The sequence below is a fragment of the Myzus persicae genome, unplaced genomic scaffold (genome assembly GCF_001856785.1).
Source record: "Myzus persicae strain clone G006 unplaced genomic scaffold, MPER_G0061.0, whole genome shotgun sequence".
Classification (NCBI taxonomy): domain Eukaryota; kingdom Metazoa; phylum Arthropoda; class Insecta; order Hemiptera; family Aphididae; genus Myzus; species Myzus persicae.
This window is the reverse complement of record NW_019104044.1, coordinates 470,349-483,790: the sequence shown is the minus strand read 5'-3', so window position 1 is coordinate 483,790 and position 13,442 is coordinate 470,349. Positions and strand designations below refer to the sequence as shown.

The following is a 13,442-nucleotide window of genomic DNA, read 5'->3' as shown; positions in this document are numbered from 1 at the left end:
AAAAATTAACAAAATCTGAGTAAGACATTTATGCATTCTATTCTTATTATAATTTGATTAATCAATATTTTTTCTTTTTTGACATTTGTATATGTTATTAATTTACACCTGATTAATTTTCATTGGCGCATCTATGGACATCAGAGTTCTTAATAATGGGCTACTTATAGTAAAATAGAAAAAATTTGGTATCTATAATTAGAGACCTTACTCATTTAGCAAAAAATGTATAATAGATTTGAATAACTATTAAGGGGTACCAGATTTAGAGCTTACAATTTAAGAATCTAAGCATTAGATACTCACAAGTTGAAACCATTGGACGCTTTACGCTAATTTCATCATTACTCATTAGACTATAACTATACTGAAACAATTGAAATAAAATGTAAAAGTCATATTTAAACTTAGTATTTTTCGAATAAATTGTAAACAACATACATAATACAATAAACTTAATTTATTGCTCCCTTGCTTGGAACACGGTTATTTTAGTTTTAATAGTATAAGTTATCGATATGGGTGTTGGGTATACTGTATCTTATAATTTAAAACTATATTTATTTATATTTTTTGTATGTGGTGCATACTGCATATAGTACATTCAAAAAATGAGATTATTTTTGATAAGTGAAAGAAATTTCATAAGAAATTAATTATTTTAACCACTGTACACTTATTAAATTATTAATTGATAATAGGTATTTTTGATTTATTCGAGTGAAGTAACAATATTTGTATTAACGTGTCTAACGTTTAAAATATAATTTAATACTTCAAGGATTGGGACAATTATAGAATATTTATTTTTAGTAATTCATAGTTATGTATAATATACTATTACACAATTTATTATTTTACTATAGTACTATAATCTTATTAAATATCATAATTTTAGATTCTCAGTTTAGGAATGAGAATGTATTGATTTTGCAATGATGTGTGACCGTTTTTTTTTTATACAATACACAATAGGTAGTCAAAATAATGCTTAGATTTTTAATTTCATTACCTTTTCTAGTGGGAAAGTGAATCTACTTTAAAGAGGTCAAATGGAAAATTCCTAAGAGTTTTAAACATCAATAAAAATGAAGGTTAGGTTTGTATTCAAAATAAATACCTATTCGATAAAATTTATTTTGTTTTTTAGTGTAATTAAAAAAAAACCATATATACTTGAATTTTTCACTAAATGTTTATTTTATCATTTGCTATACATGTAAAATATTTTGACTTGTTCTGAGCTATTAATAGACATGAGGAATTTTCTATTAACTTTTTTAAAAATACTGTCGATAAAAAATATTCAAGTAACATAGGCACAATTTTATTTTTAAACATTTAAAGTTCAAATTTTGACAAAATTCATAAAAATCACAAAAGTGTATCAAATGTTAAATTTTTATAGCAAGGTTTAAATATTTAAAGCTAAGTATTTTATAATGTAACCAAAAATGTTTTTTTTATTTTTTATTAAAATTATTTACAGCCTATACAGTATAATTTGTATAGTAAACAAATTGTATAGTTCATAATTTTAGTGCCACCCGATTTAGTTATTTTTAGGTATTGTATCAAAAAATCCAAAAAATAAATAAACACAGTTTTTTTTTGATAGATATTTTACGTTCAAATTTGGACAAAATTAAATATTAAACGAAGAATAACAATTTAAGTTATTTTATTGTAATTTAAAAATATTTTTGTATATTTGAAACTTGTATAGTATATTATTCTATTGTAAACACACTATGAAATTTTAAAATACAATTTGTTTGGCAAAAATTAATGCAACTTACCGTATTAGTAATATCTAATAATAAAATAAAATACAATAGTATCATAAAAAAAACTTTATAATATAGGTAGGCTGACAGACCGTTATCTATCAAAATCGTTTTTTGTGTACAATGATTTAATATAATTGAATTAAAATTTACTGACCCTATTAGAGTTTAGAACTCTATGTACAGTACAATGGTGCCCATTTGTTCATCCTTTTTTATTTTATTTTAAACAGTATAAAATTATTCAATCATAGACAGCCGTTAAAAAGTAGTAGGTAATTAAAAATTGTTTAGTGAAAGGGTTTTATGTTTTAGAGTTGAAAGAAGGGCCCACTTAATGTGTCTATTCCTGGTCTCAATGGATTTTTAATCCGGGCTTGTAAACGCTGTGTTGTGTGGTTATAATATTTGACAACAATTATTATCTTTAATTGCTGTTTACTAAGTATAAAACTCTGTAGTTAATCTAGATGACGTACATATTCTCGGAGCATTAGGTATTTAATACACGCAAACGCATATCAAATTTCGGGTCATAAATATATTGTACATTTATATTTCGATAAAATAATCAAATGTATAGGTATTCAGTAGGTACCGTATTACCGTAACTTAAACGCTACGTCCACATTCCACACCGCAAGCGTCATAATATATGGCATTAGGTGGTAAATTGTATCACTATACATCATCGCTGGTAGGTAGTCGTAATGTAATGACACATTCGACTTGAGACTTCTATATATTGTACATTTGCAGGATAACGGCCGTTATGCTTTATACCGCCAGTGGCTACCACACGACCTTTATTATATGATAACATTTGAAACCTAAATGATAATATATTATTATTTGTCCAAGTCCAAATGTACCAGGTAAAACTTTCTCTATAGGAGATTTTATTATAGAAGCAACCAATTTTTATTTTTCTACATTGTCATATTCGGCCAAAATAATATGGTTTATGGTTAAGAGGGGAGGCAATATCTTTTTGTCACGTCCTGGTTATGGTGGGGTGAATTAATTATTACCTTTAGGGAACACCTTAAAATTAATATTTTATTAATATTTTGAGAATATTGTTGTAGATAGTAAAATATAATCATACAATTTGTAAAAGTTTCATGTACCGACGAACAATATTTTTGAATTTGGTACTACAAAATAACTTCATCGTTTAAATATCTAATTTCGTCAAAATGTATATTTAAACTTTCTTTAATATTTTTGAATCGGCATAAGAAAAAATATGTAGGATCTTGTATTTAATTTTTAAGCTTTTTGACTGAGCCTAAATTTGTTTATCAATACTTAAGAATAAAAAATTAAAATCATTCTTATATTTAAATAACTTAAAATTTTTCTAAATATTTTGAAAATTTCATTGAGCATAGAAAATAATCGTTTAAATAATATTTGGAATGATATTGATATTTAAAATGTTTTAAGTTTTTGCGATTAATAGTTTTAAACAATAATTAATAATCACAAATTGGTTGGAGATAGAAATCGTTATTACACGTTTGAATATCTAATGTCAACATTTGAAATTTGATCGCTCTACAAAAAATATTTATGGCTTTACACTAAATTATCAAGTCTTCTATATTAAAATTTGTATGAGTTTAATTTCAATACAATTTGTAAATTTTCACGATTTTGATGTTATTTGTAAAGTTTTAACTTAAAACGGTTAAAAAAATTGTGATTACCTATGTATATTTAATAATTTTTAAACATGGAAAAGAAAACTTATGAGGGACCTTGTCTTAAACTATCAAGTTAAGTTTTGTTACCCGAAAGCAATAATGTTGTCATAATAAAAAAACTAATATTTTGAAAAGTACTGAGAAATTAAATGTTTTACTTGACAGTTGTACTTAAAAAATATACATAATGTATATTATTTATTTAACATATTATTATGTTTTTACCATCACAATACATAATCCTAGATGTATATTATGTATGTGTATTTAAATAGCAAATCGTTTATTAATAAGTTATCACGATAACCAACAAACTGTGTTTAAACACGCAAGAGAATAGCTAAACCATCAATTGTACGTCGTATTGAAGTTGTCGATATAAATAGATGTCTTGACTAAATAAGCTTTTCGAAAGCTAAATTCTAAATCCGCTGAAGCAACTGATAGCAGTGCCGCCAAAGAGTTCAATTAGAACTCCAAATTTCTTTTTCACATTTTTCGTCTATGTTTTAGAAAAATGATACCTATTTAATCTGTTTTATGTGAAATTATTCGATTTTAATCAACAAGCAAATAAATGTCCGTGGACCGTGGTATTCGATCCCCGACTGACAACACTTTTACACTAATTTTATTTATTTGATTATTTGACTATTGACATAAGTATTTAATATACTCATTATATATAATATATTATAATATATTTATCATTAGTCTTTATATTTATTAAGTTATTGATACTTTTCTGAACAATTATTAAATTACAGCCCACAGCATAGGCTGTGATTCTGGAAAATATTTGGGGGGTGGCGCTTAAATACTCGATAGCATATAAAGCCCAAGTAAAGAAAAAACTAACAAGTATTGATTGAAAACATTAAAATGTGTCTACCGTGTGCAAGACAGTTTATTGATTCTTTTTAAATTAGTAGGTAGGTAGTAGGCACCAATATTCTTATGATTATACGAGTATATCCATTATCATTATGCTTTGTGAGCATAAAATGTTTGTATATATAATAATATATCGATGACTCATGTCAGTCGCTTTACGCGTGGATAATACCATCAACGAGCATAATAAACTGTACCTAATAGTTAATACCAATACGTACAGGTAGGTTGGTTGATGTCTAAAAGTTGATGTCTATTCAAACAAAGACGACTTGTTTCCGTCCGAGCACTGCCGCAATGGACTTGCAACACAACTAGTGTCAGCTACAACCGGCTATATCTGTAAATACATTATTATAAATTTCATATAGGCAAATATAGGTGCAATACAATACGAGACTTTAGTGGCTTCGACCTGCTTAGTATGAATATTTTATATTATGATACATTTTGTGCGTTAATTTCGTCTACTTTATCGATAGTTCTTTTGTGTGTATGTTTTTTTTCTAATGTTGTATTCCGGCGAGTCACGGTGTATAATTACACATACCCACAGTTATATATACTATATTATTGTATACATATCTCGAAAAGTGCTTTATTATATATTATACACGGTGTATGCGTAGGTATATAATATATATATATATATATATAATTTTTTTTTGATGGGTAGGTATGTATTATAATACTGCTCAGTTTCGTATAATATGTATTTTCGTATAAAAAACGGTCCATGGACCAATAATATAATAACATATAATCGTCATCGCCACAACGCCGGAACGTAGCAAACACCCTGCCGTTGCGGTCCTCGGGATAGATGTTAAGACGGAGATAAAACAATTATTAATAACACGATAAGCTACCGTTTTCTACCTGTACGTGGAAATAATAACTATACACGTGTTTACTCGATCTCACAGATACGAATTTCTAATCCTCCGTGATCGTATTTCAAGTATTTTCAACACATCATGCCTATTTACTATAATACTATATATTATAATATAATACCTCTATACTACTGATTATCATTTAGTGTATTATGTACCTATGTTATAGTGTCTAATCTGTCTTTGGCGTAGTCCTGCAGGAACACTTCGACACTTTATATAGCAACGATAGCGAAATTTAATTTCATATTTTTCAGCAGAATACTTTTCTGAGAATTTCAATGTTTGAAAACTAATAAGTACCTACCTATTTCTAATTGGTCGTATGCATTTATAGTGTGAATTCAAGAGTCAAAGCAAATTGTTGGTGCGTTATACTCCATATATGGACTCCATATATTGGAATTAGGAACAAAATATGACACCTAAAACTCGTGACATGTAAATCGTTATACCATCTTATAATCAGTCACTACTCGAGATTTGAATACCTATAGATACTTGCAAAATCCAGCGTTTCCCCGAGATAAGAAAACTTGAACTGAAATCCCTCATAAGTTGTTTTCGTTTCCTCTGCTGCAGTGTGTATATTATAATTATTTCGTTACCTAATTCTGCAGTTGTTGTCGTTCAAGAACGTAAAACCCGTATGCATAGGTTGTAGGTATATTATACAAAGCTTTTGTTGGAAAAAACTTCTTCGATAAGCATTTCGTAATGTAGCTGCAGATATAATAATACCTATAATATTGTATATATTTTATCGTGTCATGTCGAAATAATAAGTTATGACAGTCGCCGTGAAAATAGCACAAATATAATATATAATGTAATACGTGTAACACGTACTTACCAATATATGTGAATTTTGTATAAAGAGCTCGTTAAAATATCTATTAGTTATATATACAACTATATTATATACACCTACTTAAATATAATAATATATAAATTAGAAAAAATATGTATACAAAGCGCGTGTAGTACCTACCTAGTGAATAATTTACTGGAAACATATCTGTCATATGCGATATCAATATGGATTTATATATTAAATAGTTCATTGCATATACCTGATACCTATAAAATACAATGTAATATTTGATGCATTTTTTTAAAAAGATAATAAGACGTTTGTACGAAATGCATTTTTCATGTTCAACTTGCTCGTGAAAGGTCTGAGCCAGAAAAAATTTCATGGAGTGGTTTTTCTTGAGGTTGAGTGCCACTCTCATTTAAAACAATCTTTTCGGTGCCCATAATATGATGATATGTGAGGTAAATAAAAAAAAACCGCCGTCGCCACATAATGTCAGTAATTAAACGTTGTTACCGAGATGCACTGCATATACCTAGGGAGGTACTTACATATAACTATTGATGCGCGTTCAATCTTGTTATTATCTTAAATGGTTTTGTGGGGCAACCGAAAGAATGTCCGAAATGGGCTCGAGGCTTGAATATCATTCGAATAGAAATGTGTATAATATTGTGTGAATGCATTTAGGTATATATAATATGTACATCGGCCTTATAATGTATATTGTATATATATATAACGACCAGCAGAGATGCGTTTCGGTTTCCCTTCCGATGCAAATCGACGCGTGGGAAACTTATTCCGATTTCGTACGAAATGATCATTATACACGAACGTCGAGATGTTGCGAAACCGTAACGTGTAATTGTGTTCTTAAACGTTCAGAGACATTATTATTCAAGGGGCGGTACCGACATAGTTTTCGAGAAATTGATAATACCAAATTACATAATACTTGTAATTTGTCTCCACCGCGGCGCGCGGACTAGTTTGGTGGTGGTATGCGCGGGTATTTTGACGGGTCGAAAGGGGCTTGAGAAAAGGTTTTGTTCGAAAAATAATAATAAGAATGAGGAATAAAAACAAAACATTTCTGTACGCATATAGTTTGGTCCGTGTGAATGTACGTAATATAATATACCTATATGTATGTAAGCCGCAAAACTATATCTTGAATCATTGTCTAATCGAAATAGTTCTCGAGTATCCACGCCCCGGACATGGGATCAAACCAATTAATGTGGGTTAAGATCGTCCGAAGAACCGTGGTATGTTCATTCAGCTCACCTGCGAGTTAATTCTGGTTATGATTTTTTAATAAAATAAAAAATAATTGCTCATCCGAATTATAAAGGAAAATGATATAGCGATTGGTTTTATTCGAGGCTACTTAATGAAAAAATATAAAATAATGCGATACGCATGAAATTATATTTTATTTAAGTATGTATATTATACAATTATTCGAACTACATGCACTTTTTATTTGAATTCGGTGTGATCAATTTCTAAATAGAAAATACAATAATATATAGAATAGGCCGTAGCGCCGCGTTACATAACATTAAGTCAGTTAAAATGTTTGAATTTAAAAACAATTTCATAACTACGAATTTAATGAATTTATAAGCTATATAGCCTATGCTATAAAATTATTTTTATTTTGTAATCAATAATAATCATTATAAGCGATATAGGTTCAGATTGATTCTCCAAGCATGCTCACCACCTCTATATCTTTCCTGTAATAATGCAGTTATTTAAAATCTGATTTTTTGATTTTTAAATATGTTAAAAGACCATGTTTTTAAATTTTTTAGATTTTTTAATGCACTTACTGCTTGTCCTGTGGCGAAACAAACTTCTATTTTTCTATTCCCCCTCTCTTTTAACCGTAAATTATTAAGTGGATAATTTTTTTAAAAATGTTATGTACCTAATTCAAAACTCGAATAAGTAGTTTCTTACTCAGTGGCGGACATAAGATATTTTTTGGAGTTGCCCAAATTTTTTTCATATGAATTGTGTAAAGATTATAATATGACTGCACTAAAGGAAAAATACTTCAGCATTTAAGCATTAATATATTATTACAACACTATATTGTGGTTTGATTTTTAAATCATATTATATTAAAATGTAATTGTTTAAATAGATAAATGTATAGGAAGTTTAAAAGAATAAAATTGAACTTCAGGTGTATACAATAATTCGATTGAAAACAATCAAGGACGAAAGTAAAGATAAAACCATTTCAAAATCTTAATATGCAATGACTATTGACTAATAAGTTATTATAGTCATCAAGTTTTCTTTTTTCCTCAACATCCGTGCGTAGTCTTCTTCCACGATTTACACCACTATCTACTTTACATTACCTAATGTTTATGATCACCGTGTCTTGTAGTATTTTCTTTTCAAACAAAATCATACATTCACTACTTCACTACGTCAAACCGTAAATCTGTTTTTAAATTTAATGATAGTATTTACAATGAACGTATACTTATAAAGCTTACCATACAGGGCGATTGATAAATATCAATATTCAGTATATATAATAATATTATGTAACTACTTAATTTTTATTACTGTATGACCGTGGAATATACGTATAAATTGTATATAATATATATGTCACAGAGGAACATTATATATATCCACACTATTATTATTTTTAGAAATTTAATAATAATAATATATTTTTTGTAGGTTTCAAATAAAAAAACATTAAATATTTCCAACATAGTATCTATATTCTATATAAGGTATACATATAGGTAGCTATGTGTATTTTTATGTATTATGACTTTGTACGATTTTATACATAAATGTTCAAATTCAAAACGAATCGCGCAACTTCTTGACCGACTTTTAACACTCGTACTACATAATATAAATATATAAATATATTATGTACGTATTGGATATACAATAATAAATTAAATTACCCGAAGCGATCATTACCAACAAAACGTTTTGCGCGTCGGTGGTGAATTTATCTTGTATATATAATATTATAATAGGTTTCTGAGAAATATAAATAATATCCGATGTCGAATAAAAAAAAAAAATTAAAACGTCAAATTGTGCGATATGGTTTGTAATAAGTATTTCCGTCAAACTGGTTAGACGATAATATGCATATATTATAATATTACATGCATTGGTCTGTGTGTACACATATAGATATAGGTACCTATATATAAATGCAGAAATGCAAACGTAGAAACTATGTAGACTGTGGCCTGTGGAGTTATGTACCAACTGGTTTAAAGTTACGAAAGGCGCGATCTCCACCGCCAAGCGTGTATCTTCCTTCAATTTTTTTTCCTTTATTATACTTTTATAACATTACATGTTCTGAGGTACCTAGTACATCGGTACTGGTGAATATAGGTAGTAATATAGGAAAACTTTTTGACATGTATAACGTTACGACGGATACATTTTACCATATATAATATGTACCTATAACCTTACGTAAGTACTTATAAGTTATATGTGTGTTAGTAGTTAATGCATACTAGGAGATTTCCTATATCACCAAGTAACAAACTCCCCTTTCATTCAAATACTGATCTTTGGAATTTCTAAGTTAACTTAGAAGCTATTTTTTGAAATATTTAGGTTTTTGTAACATTTAATATGATTATCTTATGGCGATAAATACTATTTTCCAAATTAAAATTTTTTTTTTAAGCATAATATTATAAATTTTCGAAAATGTCGAGATTAAATTGTATGTATCTACTAAATAAATACTATAGTCCTTAATAATAGTTTTAAATGTTATATGAAATTAGTAGATGCAATGTTTATTCTAGGATTTAATTATACTGAGTTATACCTATACCTTATACTTATTATACACAGTTATTTTTCACTAAAAATTAATGCTTTGAATGTTCAAATCACCATACCTTTCACATTATTTTCTTAACCTATTACCATGGACTAATATTCTTAAAAATAAGGACATTTTTAGAAAGATTCTTTGAATACATACAATTTAGTAACTCAGTAAAATTCAGTACCTGCCCCATAAAATGTTGGTCTAATATTCAGCTCATCTAAATTTGAAATACTTTTACCTATCAACTGCAGGTTCGAAATTATTTAAATATTTTTAAATTCTTTGAAAAATATTCTTATTTATGTTATGAATTTAAAGTAGGTATATAGTATATACTTATAAGTTATGATTTTAACTTATGACCTAGTTATTATCATTAAAATATGTTTTTGTATATAAATACTACCTGTTGTCATAATCTTTATTTTCAATTAAATATACTACAATCTATACATAAATTCTGTTAAACATCTGTTCATACATTAATGAACAATAAGTAACATGACACAACACACATATATATATGCAATGCCTACGTCCTTATTATAAACCTCACACGAAACAGTAATATTTTATTATTTATTACTTATATACCATACAACAGTAATACTAATTTTGTTATTGATTTTGAAAATCCAATTCAAATATTGTTTTACTGTGTTAATGTAGACAAAAAATTGGATCAGTTTCAATTCGGCTCGTGAACAAATGTGTTCCTATATTGTAATACTTTATTCTTATAATTTAAGAGTCTAAGAAGTCGTGTAACTAAAAATATAATATTATGTTCTACAATAATCAGTATAGGAAGATAAGGTTTTCTCATTGAAGTTCAGGAGACAAAATCAATAACTTCTACAAGAATACTTCATGTTAATTAAAAAGCGTTATGAAGTAAAATAATATAGTTTGGATAATAGGTAGGTATCTATTGAAACGATCGTGTGAAATTTTAACACATCCACTATATATAGGTACCTATTGTACGTCGTAAATAATATCATATTTTATGATATGAGCTTATTTCACGACGGCTGTGACGATAGCTGAATTCAAGCCGTAATACAATTTAGTTATATTCCTATTCCAATTATAAAAAACGAAATATATGAACACCTTCACATCAATATTATTCTAACGTGCACGCGCTCGTGTGAATTAAAATGGGATTTCAATAGTTGATTTCGCAATACACGCGGATCATATCGCGATCATCGTATTATATATGTATTATATTATTATTAAGTATACTATTTTATATACATGGCGAAATATATAACGTATAGGTATACGTAGCTCTTAGATTTTATCGACACTTAGAATCTTTAATCACTGGCGATGTGTTATTTTATTAAACATTTTATAACTGTATGTCCTTTGGTGTCTGTCCGTATATATAATGGTACTGTTACTTTGATTAAAAGGTATGAGAATAATATGTATGCATAATAATATATACACGAGATACACATCTATATGACCATTAATACGAGTAATTAATAACAATGCGGCTTGCGGAGAAGTCTACTTGTATAATATAATATTATACTCAATACAATAATAATCTCGAGATCGAGATGCGAATAAATAATATTTTTATAAAAATCAAATATTTTTAAAGCCACATAAATACGGATACGATAATACAATATGACATAAATATATATAGATATATAGTATCCAAGGACAAGACATTTATGTGTATATATACATATTTCATATATTATTATTATTATTATTATAATACCTACATATTATGTATTTATGTGTAATGCAATAAAGTAATATAATAAGTCATCTCGGTATCCTTAAACATTGAGTGCGTATTTTTTACACACACACACACACTTGTATTATATGTGTGCGTGTGTGTTTGTACGTGTATCAAACTAATATAACATATATTGTCAAAGGATTTCGTTACACGTCGTTTATCGTACGATATTTATTCTGTTGGTAATTCGTTAAATGCATGCGCAGGTACTCGGGACAATCGACAATGCCGTTTTTTATTATTTTTTTTTTTAAAAACGGAAAAGAATTATGTCACGTTAAATTGGAATTTATTCATTTTGATACTTTATGTATGTTTTATTATATATGTTCAATATGAAAAATTGAAAACTGGTACCTTTATGGGTCGTATTTCTTACAGTATATACGTACTGTTTAGGTATGTAATACGAAAATAAAATAAAATGACTAAATAATACTGTAATTATTATTATTTTATTTTTGGTACATTTTATTCGCAACTGAATGATTTGGCCAATGTATGATATTTTTTATAAAATAAAAATATCTAAAAAATTTATTTTAACTTAGAGAAATTCATGAAATCAATTTTTTTCTGATAAGGTACAATACATATTACAATATCTGTTCTACAAAAATAAATAATAATAGTAAAGAGATGAAAGAGGGTTATAAGAACTTTAACATGAAGCACGTGAGACAATTCAAAAACCATTACCGTTCACCGATAGAACATTAGAATTTGAAGCATTAGATTCTGAGTGAAGTGAAGAGTTAGTATATTGATTTTAAAATTATGTGTGTTTTCTTTTTTGTATATCTCAATAAGGCCCTTTTTTCTAGTAGAATTTCAAGGGAAGGCTGTGTTAGCGCAAATTCGTTCTAATTGACGAGACTTTTGGGACGTTGAAATTGAAAATTCTCTGTAGGTACCTACTTATAAAAATAACCGGAGGCGAAAAAATGAGAACATTCGTTAAAATATTGCCCGAGCAAATTATTACGGCAGTTTTGACGGCAATCACGGCCCTGTACGTATATTTATGTATAAATAGTGAGCCCGGAGGACGTTTACGATGAGCATATATTATATGTTATATTATCTATATATTACATACGTCTCAATAACAAACTCCAAAAGTCCGCGGCGGCAGTACAGTACCTATTTATGTTTATTATCGCCGTAATATATTTTATTATAACAACGTTTGTTGTTTGCGCTGTATAGGTATACAGTACCTGTGTTAACACGCATAATCGCGGGTCGTCTCGTATCGTTGTCTTATACCGCGCCCGGGCGGTGTGGTTACACGTATATACACGTATTATGGTATAATAATATTTTAATATACCTAGGCGATGTGCTGGTGAAATATGACTGCGGTCCGATCGACGTCAATTAGCCGCGTGTGTTCGTACCTTTACACTCGGATATAATATTGTAATATATATAAAATATTTACCGGTCGGTCCGTCGGCATATTACAATGAGGATTTTTATTATTATTATTATTATTATTATTATTATTTTGTGTGTGTTTGTTTTCAAAGATTTACGATCCATTTGTGTATATTATATTATACACTCCTCTTAAACGGTCCGGCGACTTGGCGCGTGCGCGGGTGATCGTCACATTTAAGGTCTTATATCATACTATACGTATAATATTATATTGTACAATAATAATAGTAATATTATTTCGTTATTATGATATATTTAGCGAC

General features: G+C 28.1%; 1 protein-coding gene across 1 annotated transcript in view; it reads left to right on the top strand.

Moving 5' to 3' along the window:
* The window catches only part of LOC111037976 (tRNA (adenine(58)-N(1))-methyltransferase catalytic subunit TRMT61A), a 36,102-nt gene that overhangs the window by 2,047 nt on the left and 20,613 nt on the right, over nt 1–13,442 (top strand). The gene's annotated exons all lie outside the window — the stretch shown is intronic.